General features: G+C 35.8%; 1 pseudogene; it reads right to left on the reverse strand.

The window, feature by feature from the left end:
- The window catches only part of LOC119545242, a 59,176-nt pseudogene extending 48,500 nt beyond the window's left edge, over positions 1-10,676 (reverse strand).
- Between the last annotated feature and the right edge of the window lie 4,148 nt (positions 10,677-14,824).

A 14,824-nucleotide genomic window follows, 5' to 3' on the forward strand; every position in this document is an offset into this window, starting at 1 on the left:
ATCACTCATCTTTCCCTTGGTGTGGAAAATGTTGTTCACAATTGTCCTGATACAGCACAATAACAACATTCTTATTAAGCAGAAGCAGACCTTCATTATCTACTCTGACAACCAACTTAATATGCTCAATCATGTTATAAAGATGGATGTGCCACGACAGCTTTCTTGAAAAGTTTGCACTCGGAGACTACTGCATCCATTGTGTAACTCAGATCATAGCCTATGGATAACAGTACAGCAAAAAAACACAACATTGCCATCACAAATGACAAGGGTAATTTAAGCAGTGAAGACATTAAATGTATGGTTCCAGAGGTTAAGAAATACAAAGGTGAAAATAAGAAGCAGAGCAGTATGGTGTCTTTTAAGAATTCCCTTAAATCCTACACTTTCAACATGAAAATCATGCTTGAAGGTGAGAAATATTAAATATCAATGCTGAGGACAAACAGAAGATTCTTGAAGAGTGTAATGAAATATCAACAGTCTTGGAAAGAAACACAATGCAGAGAAAACATTTGGACATCAGCAGAAAGAGCTGGAGAAAGTCTGCATCTCCATCATTACCAAGCTGGGCCAGAGTGCAGAGGCTCACCAGGAGGAATTCCTGGAGTTTCCCTGGAGGTGGAGATCTTTCTTCATAGCTGATTCTTCTGGATTCGTCATTGAAGAGGATGATTAAGCCAGTGAGAGCATGGATTTCTTAGCATTAATCCACAGTAAAAAATTTAAGAACCCACATTTTTAGCAAATTCAGTGGCAGTTGAAAAAAGTTGAGTTGCCATATTAAATTTTTCAATACTCTCAACACTGGAATGAGAAAGGAAATGACAGTTCACTTTAACAGCACTGTTATTGTAAGTTAGTGAAATATTCAATGTCCTAAATAAAAACCATATTTAAAAATTGCACAAAAATTGTTGTAAGAAATACTTAAAAGCAGCAAAAAGAAAACCATCAAATACAACAGTTAACATATAACAATTATCTTTCAAATACTAGGTTATATGCTTTATAGGTTTCACAGGTTGAAAATAAAGAACATATACAGGAAGAAAACAAAAAAGAACAGGAGGTAAAAAGATCATTTTGATCATTACCGTATTTTCTATCTTTCCTATTAGTAACTTTTCCCTTAAAAAATAAGAAACTCAGTAAATTGATGCCAAGAGCTTAAATTACAGTCATTTTTTTTTAATGTAGCATTTAGTTTACTAGATTTTCTCCTTTCCCAATGTTAATATTTTTGATAAATGAATGAAACGGAAGACAGCAATTAAAAAAGCTCAGAAGATATTTCCACGCATTTATCTCATTTCTGGGTATATTTTTCTGGAAATACAGGGAAATCAAGCACTGGGAAAATAAGAAAATGGAATGCTTGGCACTGGATATGTATAATCCATCAGAAAAGTTGGGTTTTCTTTTTTAGATGTAAAATTGCTGTTCCTTGCTGTCCTTGTCAGCAAGATCAATAAATAACTGTTTAATGTCGTGAAGGTTTTAACACTAAGAGAAGAATTATGAGCTCTCTGTAGTTGAACTGCAGCCAGACTGTTTGTCATCCATTTTAGCTACCCCTATTAGTTTTATCTGCTGTAAGTACACACATGGATGATTTGTGTGCATGGTTTTATTCATATGTAATTCAAGCACATGCTAATAAACATATTTTAATTGAACAGAAGCTGCATTACTAAAAGGATAAGTTTATTTCCATAATATATAGTCATCATGTTAGCAAAAAATATCAAGAATAGAGTAAAAGCTACTTTTTACTATATCTTGAAAAATTTTGTTCTATATATTAAACTAGAAATTACTTTGTTTGCAAAACTTAGGCTTTATTTAGACTGATAGCCATAGTTGTGGGAAAGTAAATGGGGAAAGAAAATGGGGTAAAATGTTAGTGATAAATATTAAGTATTCAGAAATATAAGGAATACAGACATCTTTAATCTTAAAATTTAGGATTAAAAGAGATTACCCTTGGCTACTCAGTGACAATCCATTCCACTTAAGCAAAAATTCATGACACAGATACCAATGCTAATAGCTAAAATGTGTTGAATGCTTGAAACTGCCAGGCACTGTGTTCTCCATTCCCCAGGCTTATGCAGTTTCTCTCTCTCTCTCTCTCTCTCTCTCTCTCTCTCTCTCTCTCTCTCTCTCTCTCTCTCTCTCTCTATCTCTCTCTCACACACACACACACACATGAGAGGACATTACTGTTGTTCCTGTATATGATTTATAAATCGTAACCCATGTACTTAAGTGCCCCTCCACTACTTCCTTGCAAAGCTTGATATTTGGGAATTTTTGGTGAGGCTGAAGCTTTCACCTCCTGACTTCCCCTGTACCTGTTACCCACCTTGGGCACTGTCAAGGATCAGAGAAATGGTCTCTACTGCCTCAGGCAATAGACGGCTCACTTTTCCCTGCTTGTAGGGAATATCCACATTTCTCTTTCCCTTAAAGCTGTCCCCTAGCCCATCAAACACTTAGCTTTCTTTCGTTTCTTCATCGTAGATGCTAATGACCTGTGAGGTTGTATATATGTTACTAGGAAAAAAAAAAAAAAAAAGCAAAATAGGGTTGTACAACACAAAAGGGGAACCCTAACATAAACCATGGACTATAGTTAATAGTATAACTTTAGTAATATTTCTTCTTCAAGTTTACCAAATATACCACACTAATGCAAGGTGTTAGTAAGAGGGGTATGTGGGAACTCTGTATATTCTGCATGATTTTTCTGTAAACTTACAAATTTTCTAATAAAAAAAGGTATTAGCAACCAACCCTATGGTGCAAAAAGAGGTAGAAAAACATTTTGGGTGTACATTTAAAAGTGAAAACAAACAAAAAAGGAACTCTTACAAAAATGAAACAAAAATAAACAAAAACAAATCTCCCCAAACCATGTGAACATTCACATATTGTCATTCTTTATTGTCATGTACAATCAAGGTTAGTTTCAGACCACAGTTCTTAATTTCAGTGACCTGGAGATGGGATAACATTTGCATAAAAATTCAGACTTTGTGATCTCATTGTCTAGCATCAGTTCCAAGCTTTATGGGGTGACCTTGCATAAGTTGCAAGTCTCAGTTTTCCCGTGAAAGGTTGATAATTCATTTACTGATAGTACCTGTCTTCTTGGGTTATTGTGATGATTAAATGAAATCATACATGTGAAGAGCTTGCAGGGGGACATGGAAAATAGTCCTCTACAAGTGTTAGCATGTATAGTTCAAGGGACAATACACTCCTACCCTGATACTGTGCCTTCCTTATTTGTTCATGCTGGTTTTGACCACTGATGTGACCTAATTTTGACCTTCATGTTTCTCAGACTTTGATTTGGGTGATTAATAGTGGAGAGTACGGAAAGTACTTACTTTAGAGACATAGTGTCAACTCTTCCATTTTAAATCTTTGTGACTTTGGATGAGATACGTACCTCTTCACCATCATTTTCTTCATCAATGAAACTGAACATTGTAATACATCATAGGATGGTTGAGAGGATTAAAAGAGCTAATAGAATAAAGAAATTTACACAGTTTATGCTGCTGCTGCTACTACTACTTATACCAATACAACAGCCACAGTTGTAAAAATTTTAGTGAGCACTACATATGTTCCAGATATTTGTGCTATTTTATAAAAATATTTTATTTAACCCTCACATCTATCACTGAAGTAAGTTATTAATATTAACATTTTAAAATCAAAATTCTTAGCCTTAAAGTGTTTTGCCAGTGTTTAATGACTTTTTGAAAGGACTACTTACTCACTAAGACCTCAAAATCATGTAACTGTAAAGTCCAATTCAAATATTACATTATTATATAATTCAAACTGATAATCATTGCTACCTATTTATTCTTGAAATTGGGAGCAATATAATATAAACCCCTATCAATATTTCAGTATGTCATGGCTTTTATTTGCAGGAGAACCACTACTAACCAGTGTAAGAAGAAAAGGAATTTATCAGAAGATATTTAAAGTCTTTCAGACCCTTTGGTAGGATCACAGGATTATGTGAGGTGGTGACAACCAAGATTTCATTGCCATTATTGTGGACACTAACCCTGCAGTTTCACAAAGCATCAGCTTTATGAAATGGATTTTCTGGTGTTGCCTGCATATAGCTTTCTCCTGAAATGATGTTTCATGTGGATCTATTTGATTGGCAGGAATGCCATACACCTGCACCTAGCTGCAAAGGAGCGTGGGAAGCAAGATGCTGACTCTGTATTTCATAATATGTGAAATTCCCCATTCCTAGAAAGGGTGTTCAAAAATGCTGAGGTGCCAAAATGCATGATAAATTTCCAGTATATTTAAAAACCTTCAAATCAAGTTGTTATTCTATTCCAGGACTATTTTTAGAATTAGTTTATCTCTGTTTTTAGGATAGTTACTTTTCCTCTCTAAGACATATGTCTGCCACTATCTCTAGTAGAACAGATTGCTAAATGAATGAATGAAAGATGGAATAAATGACTTTACAAAAGTACTTGTGTGTACTGTGTTTATGACAAGCTGTGTTCTTAGTTTCATTGTGGCCTTCACAAATGCTGAGGGATACTATTTTAGAAATAATATAATCATGTGTCTATCTGTTTACACTAGAACTTCCCCTGCTACTGTTTCTCCACAAAGCCAGATAACTTCTACCCCCTCATCAGAAATGCATTCGTGGTTTGGTCTGAATGTTACTCGTTACTCTCCTTTGAATTAGTGTCCTTACAAGGTCATGCTCATAAAACTGACAGAGTCAAAGCAATTTTTTCTTCTCATTAAAAGTGATCACCTATGTAAACCTCTCTTTCTCATAGAATTTATATTCTTTCTTCCTTTTCCCAGAACCACTACTAACAGATGTGGCACACCAACCAGAGAATTTATCATGGTGGCTCTCACTGCCAAAGTTGATATCCGTGAAGGAGTACAGATTTAAAGGGTAAGACTCTAGATGGGAAAGGTCTCTTTTCTGATTGCACTGAGTAATCACTGCAAATTACTGCTTTCAGTTTGACATCAAGAAACAGACTAGGGCCCCTATGTGGTCAAAATCAAACCTCATGATTGTCCCTAAAAGTTTTCATTTGCTTGTTTCCAAAGAATTCCTCTGGGTAATCACCTGAAGTTCTGTGCCCATCATGTGATTCAGTACTCATTTTAAAAAGTCAGCATAGTGAATGGAGAGTAAAAGGATTTTGATGAAGAACAGTCAGAGCTATGATGTTTTTCAAGTGTCCTGAAGAGTTTACTTTGTTGTTTTCACCTACTGGAAAAACTAATATTATTTTTTTAACTTGCAAACTAGTTCACTGAAAAGCAAAACTAGTTTATTGAAAAATGCCAATGCTACTATAATTCCTCCCAATGGAATTCCATCATTATTAATACTAAGTGTCTCATTATAGAAATTACTGTTAAAAGTTTGCACAGACAACATTAAAATTCCAATTACATCATAAAATGCATCCAAATATATAATCAACAACAGCAGAACATTCCCTACACTTCTCCCTTTTATCAACTAGACATAGGAAATCCCAGAGCTGATGGATAGCTCAAGAAGTTTCCATATGTATCCCCACTCCCATTTGGGACTGATAAAATATTCAAGACATAGAAGTAATTTAAAAATTATAACAACTGACATTTATGAGGTGCTTACTTTATAGCAAGCACAGCTCTAAGTCCTTTTTAAGCATTAAGGTGTGTATAAAATCCATGAGTTAGGTATGACTGTCTTAGTTTCCTCATTGCTAAAGCAAATACCATGCAATGGGTAGCTTAAACAACAGGGATTTATTGGCTCAAAGTTTTGGGGCTAGCAGAAGTACAAAATCAAGATGTCATCCAGGTGATGCTTTCTTCCAGAAGACTGTGGTGTTCTAGGGCTGGCTGCCAGGACCCTGGTCCTTGACTTTTCTGTCACATGGCAATGCACATGGTGGCCTCTCCTGGCTTCCGCTGACTTCCAGTTTCTTCCTGTAGCTTCTTTTCTGCATGTGTCTGAATTTCATTCCACTTAAAAGGACTCCAGTAATAAGACTAAGCCCCATTTTGATTCAGTTGGGACATACCTTAACTAAAGTAATCTCATTAAAAGGTCCTGCTTACAATGGGTTCACACCCATGGGAATGGAATAAGTTTAAGAACATGTTTTCCTGGGATACATACTCTAAGCCACTACAATGACCGTCACATTTTAAAGATAAAACAAAACAATACAAACAAACAGCAAAAGTGCACATGCAAAAATTCTGAGGCACCAAGAGTGTAAGAAAATCCCCAAAGGACCATATGGTAATAAGTTGTGGAATCCTTAGAACAGTACACTATATTTGGTTAATTTATTAGTTTATTTAGCAAAATTTTTGTAATGTGCCCAATATGTGCAAAACATTGAGGGGAATATAGGAGTGCATAAAACTTGGTTCTTGATTCTTGGCTGCTATATAATTCACAAGTAGTAGTGGTTAGAATATTTTGGGAAATAGGTTCATAAGGTGGAAGCAATCAATTCTGTCTGGTCAAAGAGGTGAGCTGAGCTTTTGGGAATAAATAAATATTTTCCAGCCATAAAAAATGAGGAAAGTTAATGAGGTTTTGAAGAAAATTTTCAGACTGCAAGGTGTAAGACTGTGAAAATACAAGTAAGATCATGAGTATGATTTTGGTAATATGGACTAAGGATATACAGGAAGGAATTAAGAAGGGATTAGGAAATGTAGCTTTTGAGGTTGGATAAAGCAAGAATACAGAATAAAAAGTCCAGAAAGAGCAAATCTCCTTGTTACTCACATAGCACAAAAAAGTCCAAAAGAGCAGGAGAAGAAGTCCCATCATGGCCAGTCTGTAGGGGGGACGAAAACACTCTGGGTCAGGGTCAATGGATGGCAGCTCAGCACACTCCACTTCATGCTGGAGAAGAGAGACTAATGTATGCTGTGTGAGTGTGGTTTTGTCCAATTCGGGAGCAGGGGGCCTTGCCACTGAGAATTCCTGTTATGATAAGCATTTGGGGATGCTTGTTTTTAGTTTCAGGATTTAAGGTCTGGCAGGGCTTTTTCATTAAACTCAATGTCTCCCCCAAGTTGTAGAATGGCACATGATAGAAAAGGATATGGGGATAGGAGAAGGCAGAGGATCACCACTTAGTGTGTGTGACTTCCTCAGACAAGGAGATGGGGAGCAGGTGAGGCCTGGGTAATGGCCACTTAACAGATGTCTGTGATTTTCCTAACATATTTCTTCACCTTGTTTAATGTAGACTCAATTGATTGTCCCTTTCATATGTATACACCCATATGGGATAATCTTGAGAAGCCAAGGGATTTTTATGTGACATTAAAAAAAAATGTATGTTAAGTATCTTTTCTTACAATTCCTTCAATCACACTGATCCTAGAAATTCCTAACTCCATCTTTCCCACAAGTTTCAGCCTCTTCCCAATTACTGACCCTCCCTCTACTTTCTTCTTTTTTCTTTCTCATTTCCCCACTCCCAAATTCTTATTTGTATTGAAATTGTGTTAGCTATCTATCTCTTTGGACCTCCTTCTAACCCAGGACTTAAGTAGCACCCTGTCTAATGATGACAAACAGTAAATATTCCTAAATATTCCTCAGAAGGATTATTATTATTAATTTTGGCTTTTAAGATATATTTGAAAAAAATTTACTTCGTTACTGGTAAGCTTTGTGCTATGTTGATGTTAGCATATTATATTATCCCTTTAGAATTCAACTGGGAGTTTATAACTTCTCTGCTTGGAAAGACAGCTATGTCTCTCCACATCTAGATGTAAACTTCCTCATTCTATTTAATTTTCAACCTTGTTTTACCAGTCATCTGAAGGAGTTTATTTGTGATGGTTTAATAAAGGTCAGCAAGGATTGTTTATGTTCCTGTTGACAAGGAATGCCATTTTATTGGGGTGAGAGAATCTGCTCTTTTCAAGCAATACAGTCCTTTATGATTTAACATCTTATTTTTAAGGTGTTTTCAATCATTCAGTTGAGTGAGGATTCCAGGCCATGTAAACTAAACTGCTGCTTTTATAGACTCCATTAAAAAAGAATCAAGAAAATCTTTTCCACTAACAAAATTAGAGTTTGAATTTTCAGTCCATGTGTCCTGTGAAACTAAGTTGTGAATAGAGAAAATGATTTAAACTTGGCAATGCTAATGCTTAGTTCCTGAATCTACATGGTGTACTTGAGCTGCAAACCCCCAGAATTCTGAGGTGACTATAACTGTGAACAAATTCAAGATAAAGGATCAAGTTTTCAGACTGCTGCATCCATAAGGACTGGCATGGGGGACAAAACAGGAAGTAATCATTGCCCTCTTCACAAAGAAATTAGTGAATTCATTAGGTCAGAAAACACTGCAAAAATTCAGGAACTAGAAACTTGGGATCTATTAAATATTATAATTCTGAATTAATCACTTAGAACTATGTATCAGTAACAAGGTGTTGATTTTATTTGATGTTCTCATTTCTCATGAGTGCATGGTAAGCATGGATGTGACAGGGTAAAAGGTTAGTTTTGAATTTCATGAAATAAATGTCCTGTATCTATTCCAGGGACTGTTTGGAGAGATGGGGATTTCAGAACTTGGAATCTTAAATTGCCTGCTATGTGACATGCTGCAGTGTACTGCCTGGATTCTTCCCTTTGCCCTAGGGCAGCATTGCCCAATAATTTTTTCAGTCTGTGACACAGTTATGAAGTCCTAGGGACACATTGTAAAAACAAATAGAACCTCTCAGTTAAAGCTGCCTTAATCATAAAGGAAATGTATTTATAGACCATCTATTATGCAAGAGACATTGTGTAAAGCTTGTTACAAATATAATTTCATTTAGCACTCTCAACACATCTATGCAATGGAAATTATTTTAGAACAAACTAGGGGAGAGAACATTTTAATTGTCAGGTTGTTTCTGCAGCTTACTTTTTGTATTTTGTTGAGAAAAATCTAACTGTGAAGCTAATATTGCTGATTAAAGGAAGGCTCACTGCCCGATGCACTCAGGAATCAATTCTGTGACACCAGGGTTTCAAAGAGAGACAGAGCTTTATTACATAACTGCATGTAAGGAGACAGAAGCAAAGCATGCTCAGATCTGTCTGCCCTAGAGTTTAGGGATTTTATAGGATTTAGACAAAGGGAGATGGAGATAGCGACATTGGCAAATATACATTGGTTATGGTTAATTGGAAGTGTGTAAGCGCAGGCAGGCTGGAAGATTGACAAGAGCTGGGGTAAGTATTAGGTTACAGGTTACAGCAGTAACATAAGATAACAAGTAAAGAGACTAAGCTAAGCAATGCACTGTAAAATCTGACAGAAAACTAACTGGGGCAAATAGATTGTTACTGTTTACAGCAGCATTGTAAAACATAAGATAACAAGTAAAGAATGGTAAACTAAAATTATGTCTACAATTAAAATCTTGTAGTCAGTAGTTTTGATCTAGAGGGAAACAGAGGCTTTTCCCAAGGACCCAGTGGAAGGGTCCCAAAGGGAAATGGGCTAGTTGGTGACAACAGTCTACACAGTTACACTAAGGATGCCTTGCCATCTGTCACAGTGATAGCTAAGTGCTTTTTTCTCTTCATTCTTCAATGATTCATATGTGTTTTTTGTCAAAAAGACAATCTTCACAGATTAAAAACAGTTCTTTAACCAAGAGTTGGCCAAAGTAAAAAATTGGCAAGAACTTCCAAGCAAAATCCCCAAGTCCATTTCTCAGAACTCTTGAATCGCAATTTCCACATTTTCTAATTTCTGGTCAGCCTAAGGCTACATTGTGCTTCAAATTAAGTCATACATATAAATTACATGAGAAAAATTAAAATATAATACAAAGGTATGCCATGAACACTCTTATAACCACAAATAACAGAGGAAAGGGTGAGTTTAGAAGAAAACAAAACAAAATTAATGAGGACAAAAGAGCAAAACTATATATAGATAAATGGAGGTGAAAGATTATTGCCTAGAAATTCTGACCACTATTTACAGTCATGGCCATCAGTCATCTCAGCCCTGCCATGCACAGAATTACGGACATGGACTTGAATCACCTTACGTGCTGCCAAGTTTGCTGCTACACAGACTATCCAGTGTGACTAGCTGATGAGTTAGTTAAGACGCATGCAAGTTGAGAGAGTCATAGTTTTGCATAGTTTAGTTTAACACAATTAGAGTTTACCATTCCTCCTCCACAATCTGCATATCATATGGGACATTAAAAAAGCTTCAAACTGTATATGGAAATCTCTCTCTCTCTCTCTTTTTTACCTTTCCTTTTCTCTTTTTTTCACAAAAGGTCTTTCACTGCCAGGTGGTGATAAGTCCTGGCTGTCAACTTGGCCTTCTGTGATACCACCCTAGGGTGGGAACCCTACTGCCTGGTGAGGGTGGAAGTTTGGGTTCCCCACTTGGTCTTTGCCAACATAGGTGGGTGGGATCACAATTTTTCTGTGGTGTTTGGCTGGAGTAGAGCAGATATTGCCTGAAAGCTTTTAGTGTTGCTAGGTTTACCTTTTCCTGAGTAAGCTTGAGACAGGCTTTTATTGGCGCTTTTGTTGTCTGTTCCCACTGGCATATCTGCGTTGCCAGCTTCTTCATCTCTAATTCTGGGATGTATAAAGGGGGAGAAAAAAAGCCAGGGAAATCAACATTGTTTTTCATTCTTTGGAGCTGGATTTACTAGCTAGACTGCATTTTTCTGTCCACCTCTCAGTCTTATGTTTATTTTATATATAACGTCCAGGGTTTTTAGTTAAAAATATTTACTCCATCTTTGCTGAAGCTGAAATGGTCACTTTTTACTTTTTAAAATCTACCTCATTGCACGTATGCTATATAGCTCCAGGTCACACTTGATTCATTACTATGTTGGAGATCAAAGTAATGTTTTTAACCTCTGGTGAAAATGAAAATCTTCGTCCCATCCTGGGAATAATCATAACGTATCTTATTTGTGTCATGTACAACAAAATTTTACATGATTTTGCAGAAGGATAGTGCCAATATTTAAGTTTATTATTGCAAATAAGCAACAATAATTGTATGGGATAATTATTGTGTAGAAAAGTTATATACAGGATCCTAACAAGATCCTATATTTGTAGGCTCCCAATCCCTCAAATAAAAGAATTATTATGTGTAAATATGTTGACATATAGATATTTTAAACAGATATACCATCAGCAAAATTTGATCAACCAAATGCTACCTTTAGGTCAGAGATTTAAATTTCCCTGTGAATCAAAAATGTTATAATATACAATAATAGGAGATTCTGAAATACAAATGGAAAAATTAGAAAAACTGAATTTTGTTTCTCCAGCTGTCCATGCGATATCAGTAGCTTTTCATTGCCCTGAGACCATATTATGATTTGCACATCAAAGATTTATTAGCTTATTTTTTTAATGCCCAGTACAGAAACATGAGAGTCAAGTTTTCTAATGGAGAAATGGAAGGTTTTTCTGGATTAATTCATAGTTCTGGATATAACAAAACACATTAGAAGAAGGAAAAATACACTCATTGGGGAATACAAAAACATATGAAAGGGTATTCAGAGCTTGTTGATTTCTTATCTGGACAGTAGTCTAATCTCAAAATCTGCTCATATAAAGAAACATTTGGGCATGTTCTGAGGCAAAGAATACTGCTACATGACAGAGTTTTGTAGCCACCCAAAATGTAAGAGAGAGGGATAAGCTCCAGTCTCAGAAGATCTTACAATTCTACTTAAAACAAAGTGATCTTCTGAAAACCATTTTATTCTAAAAGCCTTAATTTCATCATCTGTGCTATAGAAATAATTATACCCATTATATGGTAATTCCATGACAATTAGGCAGGATGAGAATTATTAAAATATTTTGTAAAACCTAAAATTCTGTGCACATATCAGATATACCTCTACTTTGTTTAATGCCACCTAAACAGAGTTGGTGTTATATAGCAATAGTATTTTTCTCTGAACTTATTTCTCATTATATATGCTTACACATATATACACATACTTCATTAATAAGTTCATTTTGTTCATACTCTTGGTGCATAATCTCATTGACTAAAGCAGATGAGGGCACCAAACATAGTCAAGAAGCCAAATGCTCTCCCATGAGCTACAAATATTCTGAACTTGTGTGGAATACTCCACTATGACCAATTATTTCCCCTATTTATCTAGTGTTGTTGTCAACAGTTCAATTTATAAAGAGCTGTGAATTTGTACAAATGTTGGTGGAAAAACTACAGCAAATATTCAAATGAAGTAATCACACTGAGGTTAAAATGAATATGTTATTTCAGTTTGTGTCACAGTCAAAGAAGAAGGAAGAAGAGGGTAAATGATATGAATGATAGTCTGACATCCCAAGGGTGTTAGACATTCAAGAATTACTTAAGAATGACTAGATGTCCTCAAGTACTGCTGAAGGAGCAAATTGCACGGTGAGAATTTAATACTCCTTTCAAGTAGTTTAATATTCCATTTAACCACTATCAAGTAAGGTATAAAATGGAGTTTGATTGTGATGTATTATTGGTTCATAACATCGTGCCAATATAATAAATAGTTTATTTCTTCCTGTAAAGAGATTCATCGGTGAGGACTCTTGTCACTGCCAGACATGAAGAAATAGACACAATGCTAAGTGTTGCTTAAAGAAGCTGATGGTGAAAAGTAAGGGAGAGTTAGGGCAATATTTACATGGGAAATGGGGAGAAGTTTAAGCCTAATTTTTGGGAAAGGCAAAGAAGCCAGTGTAGAGGAAGAGACTGCTAATATGTCAGAAAGAAGGTGATTGATAGAGCAGGGGAGTCAAAGAGGAAGGCATCAATACTACAACATTCCTTCCTGTAAGATAGAATAAAAGAAGGAATGAATATATGTACACATTGAAAAGGAGATTAAAAGGATGTTGAGGAATGCATCACTCACAGATGTATATTCTCAGGGAGTTTAAATCTAGGAAGCTCTGCTGAGATTGAATGAACAAAGATTGCCTTGAACAGTTGAGGAGGGGGATAGAATTAAGTAAAAGCATTATACTTATGAGATCCCAGCTGATACTAAAACTCATGTATTTATAATGCTGTATAAATATTATTTTCTCCACATTTTTCACATAAGGTTTAAAATAAATTATTAGAAAGTCATTAAGTAAAATTTATTTTTTTCCAGTTCAGAATTGTCAGAACAAGAATAGTGGAAAGAAGATCAGGGCCATTGATAGGGCTGCTGATAGTTTTGTTGAAGTAGAGTTATTGTATAGGGGAATTCTATATCCTCACTCCTGGTTCCCATAAGGAGAGATTTTCTTTATTTGTTTATTTTTCTAAATATGTACTTGGCCTCTTGCTAACATGCTTTTACTCTCAAACTCATTGCAAGGGAAGTACAGTAAATTATCTCTTTGATAATTATGGGGATAATAACTTGTAATACTTTGTTCAGCTCTATCCTGCTTCCTCTTAGGAAGGAGTGACACAAAATACTTGTCCCCCTGTTGTTCTCAGTGCTTTTTTCTCTGTAGTGGAAAGCCTTTGTCACTCAATGCTGGTTGATTAAGTGGATAAGCCTGTCTAATTCTGAGGATCAATGTTAGCAAGGCCATTTGGCAAATGACTTAAAGCCGTTCTTACCTATCTGGACAACATTAGTGTAATCAAGGTAAATTTTTTAGCCCAATCTTCCATGCCCTTGTTTTATGTGTAAACTTTTACAGATGCTGCTATACTTGGAGAAGAATAAAGATTCCATTTATTGGGGTCTCACATACAAACCCCAACAGATATAATAATGAGACTATTAGGACATGAAGTTCATCCTAGCAGATTCTGATATGGGTTCATAAAAAGATGACAAAATATAAATTTGCTGATGAAACCAAAGAATAGTTTTGGAAGAAGAAATAATTCAGTCATGTAAGTACAATAGTGAGTAAAACAGATACCTTCCCTGCCCTCAAAATGTTCTTATTTTAGTAGGGGAACCTGGTATTAATTTCACACCAATAAATGTAAACTTATGATTGTGCCAGGTGCTATTAAATAAAGCAACACAGGAGAATAAGTGTTTTAGTTTTCTTGGCTGCTAATGCAAATACCATTCAATGGATTGGCTTACACAATGGAATTTATTGGCTCACAGTTTTGAGACTAGAAGTGCAAATCAAGGCATCATCAAGACGATGCTCTCTTCCTGAAGACTGGCATTCTGGGGCTGGCTGCCAGTCATCCTTGGTCCTGGACTCCTTTGTCACATGAGAATGCACATGGAGGCCTCTCCAGGCCTCCCCCTTCGCTTCCAGTTCATTGTTGTCCAGCCTCTGACTAGTCCTTCTATGGCTTTCTATCTTTCTGAATTTCATTCTTCTTATAAAGGACTCCAGTAATAGGCTTAAGATCTAACGTGATTGAGTTGGACCATACCTTAGCTAAGTAACCTCATCAAGATGTCCTACTTACAGTGGGTTCACACCCACAAGAATAGATTAAGTTTAAGAACATGTTTTTCTGGGGCACATACAGCTCCAAAACATCATAATAAAATCATGAGACAGTGGACTTAAAATACTCTAATGGGATAAAGGAAACTTTCCCTCGGGTGGTAGCAGCAATGGAAGAAATGAAATTTGAAGAATATGCTAGATTTATTTAGGCTTCCTAACCTATAGTACAATGGAACATAACAAACTGGTCAAGATCAGAATGATAAGAGCCAAGAGAAAAAGTTAAAGCAAGCTCTGAAA

This window comes from Choloepus didactylus, chromosome 10 (genome assembly GCF_015220235.1).
Source record: "Choloepus didactylus isolate mChoDid1 chromosome 10, mChoDid1.pri, whole genome shotgun sequence".
NCBI lineage: Eukaryota > Metazoa > Chordata > Mammalia > Pilosa > Megalonychidae > Choloepus > Choloepus didactylus.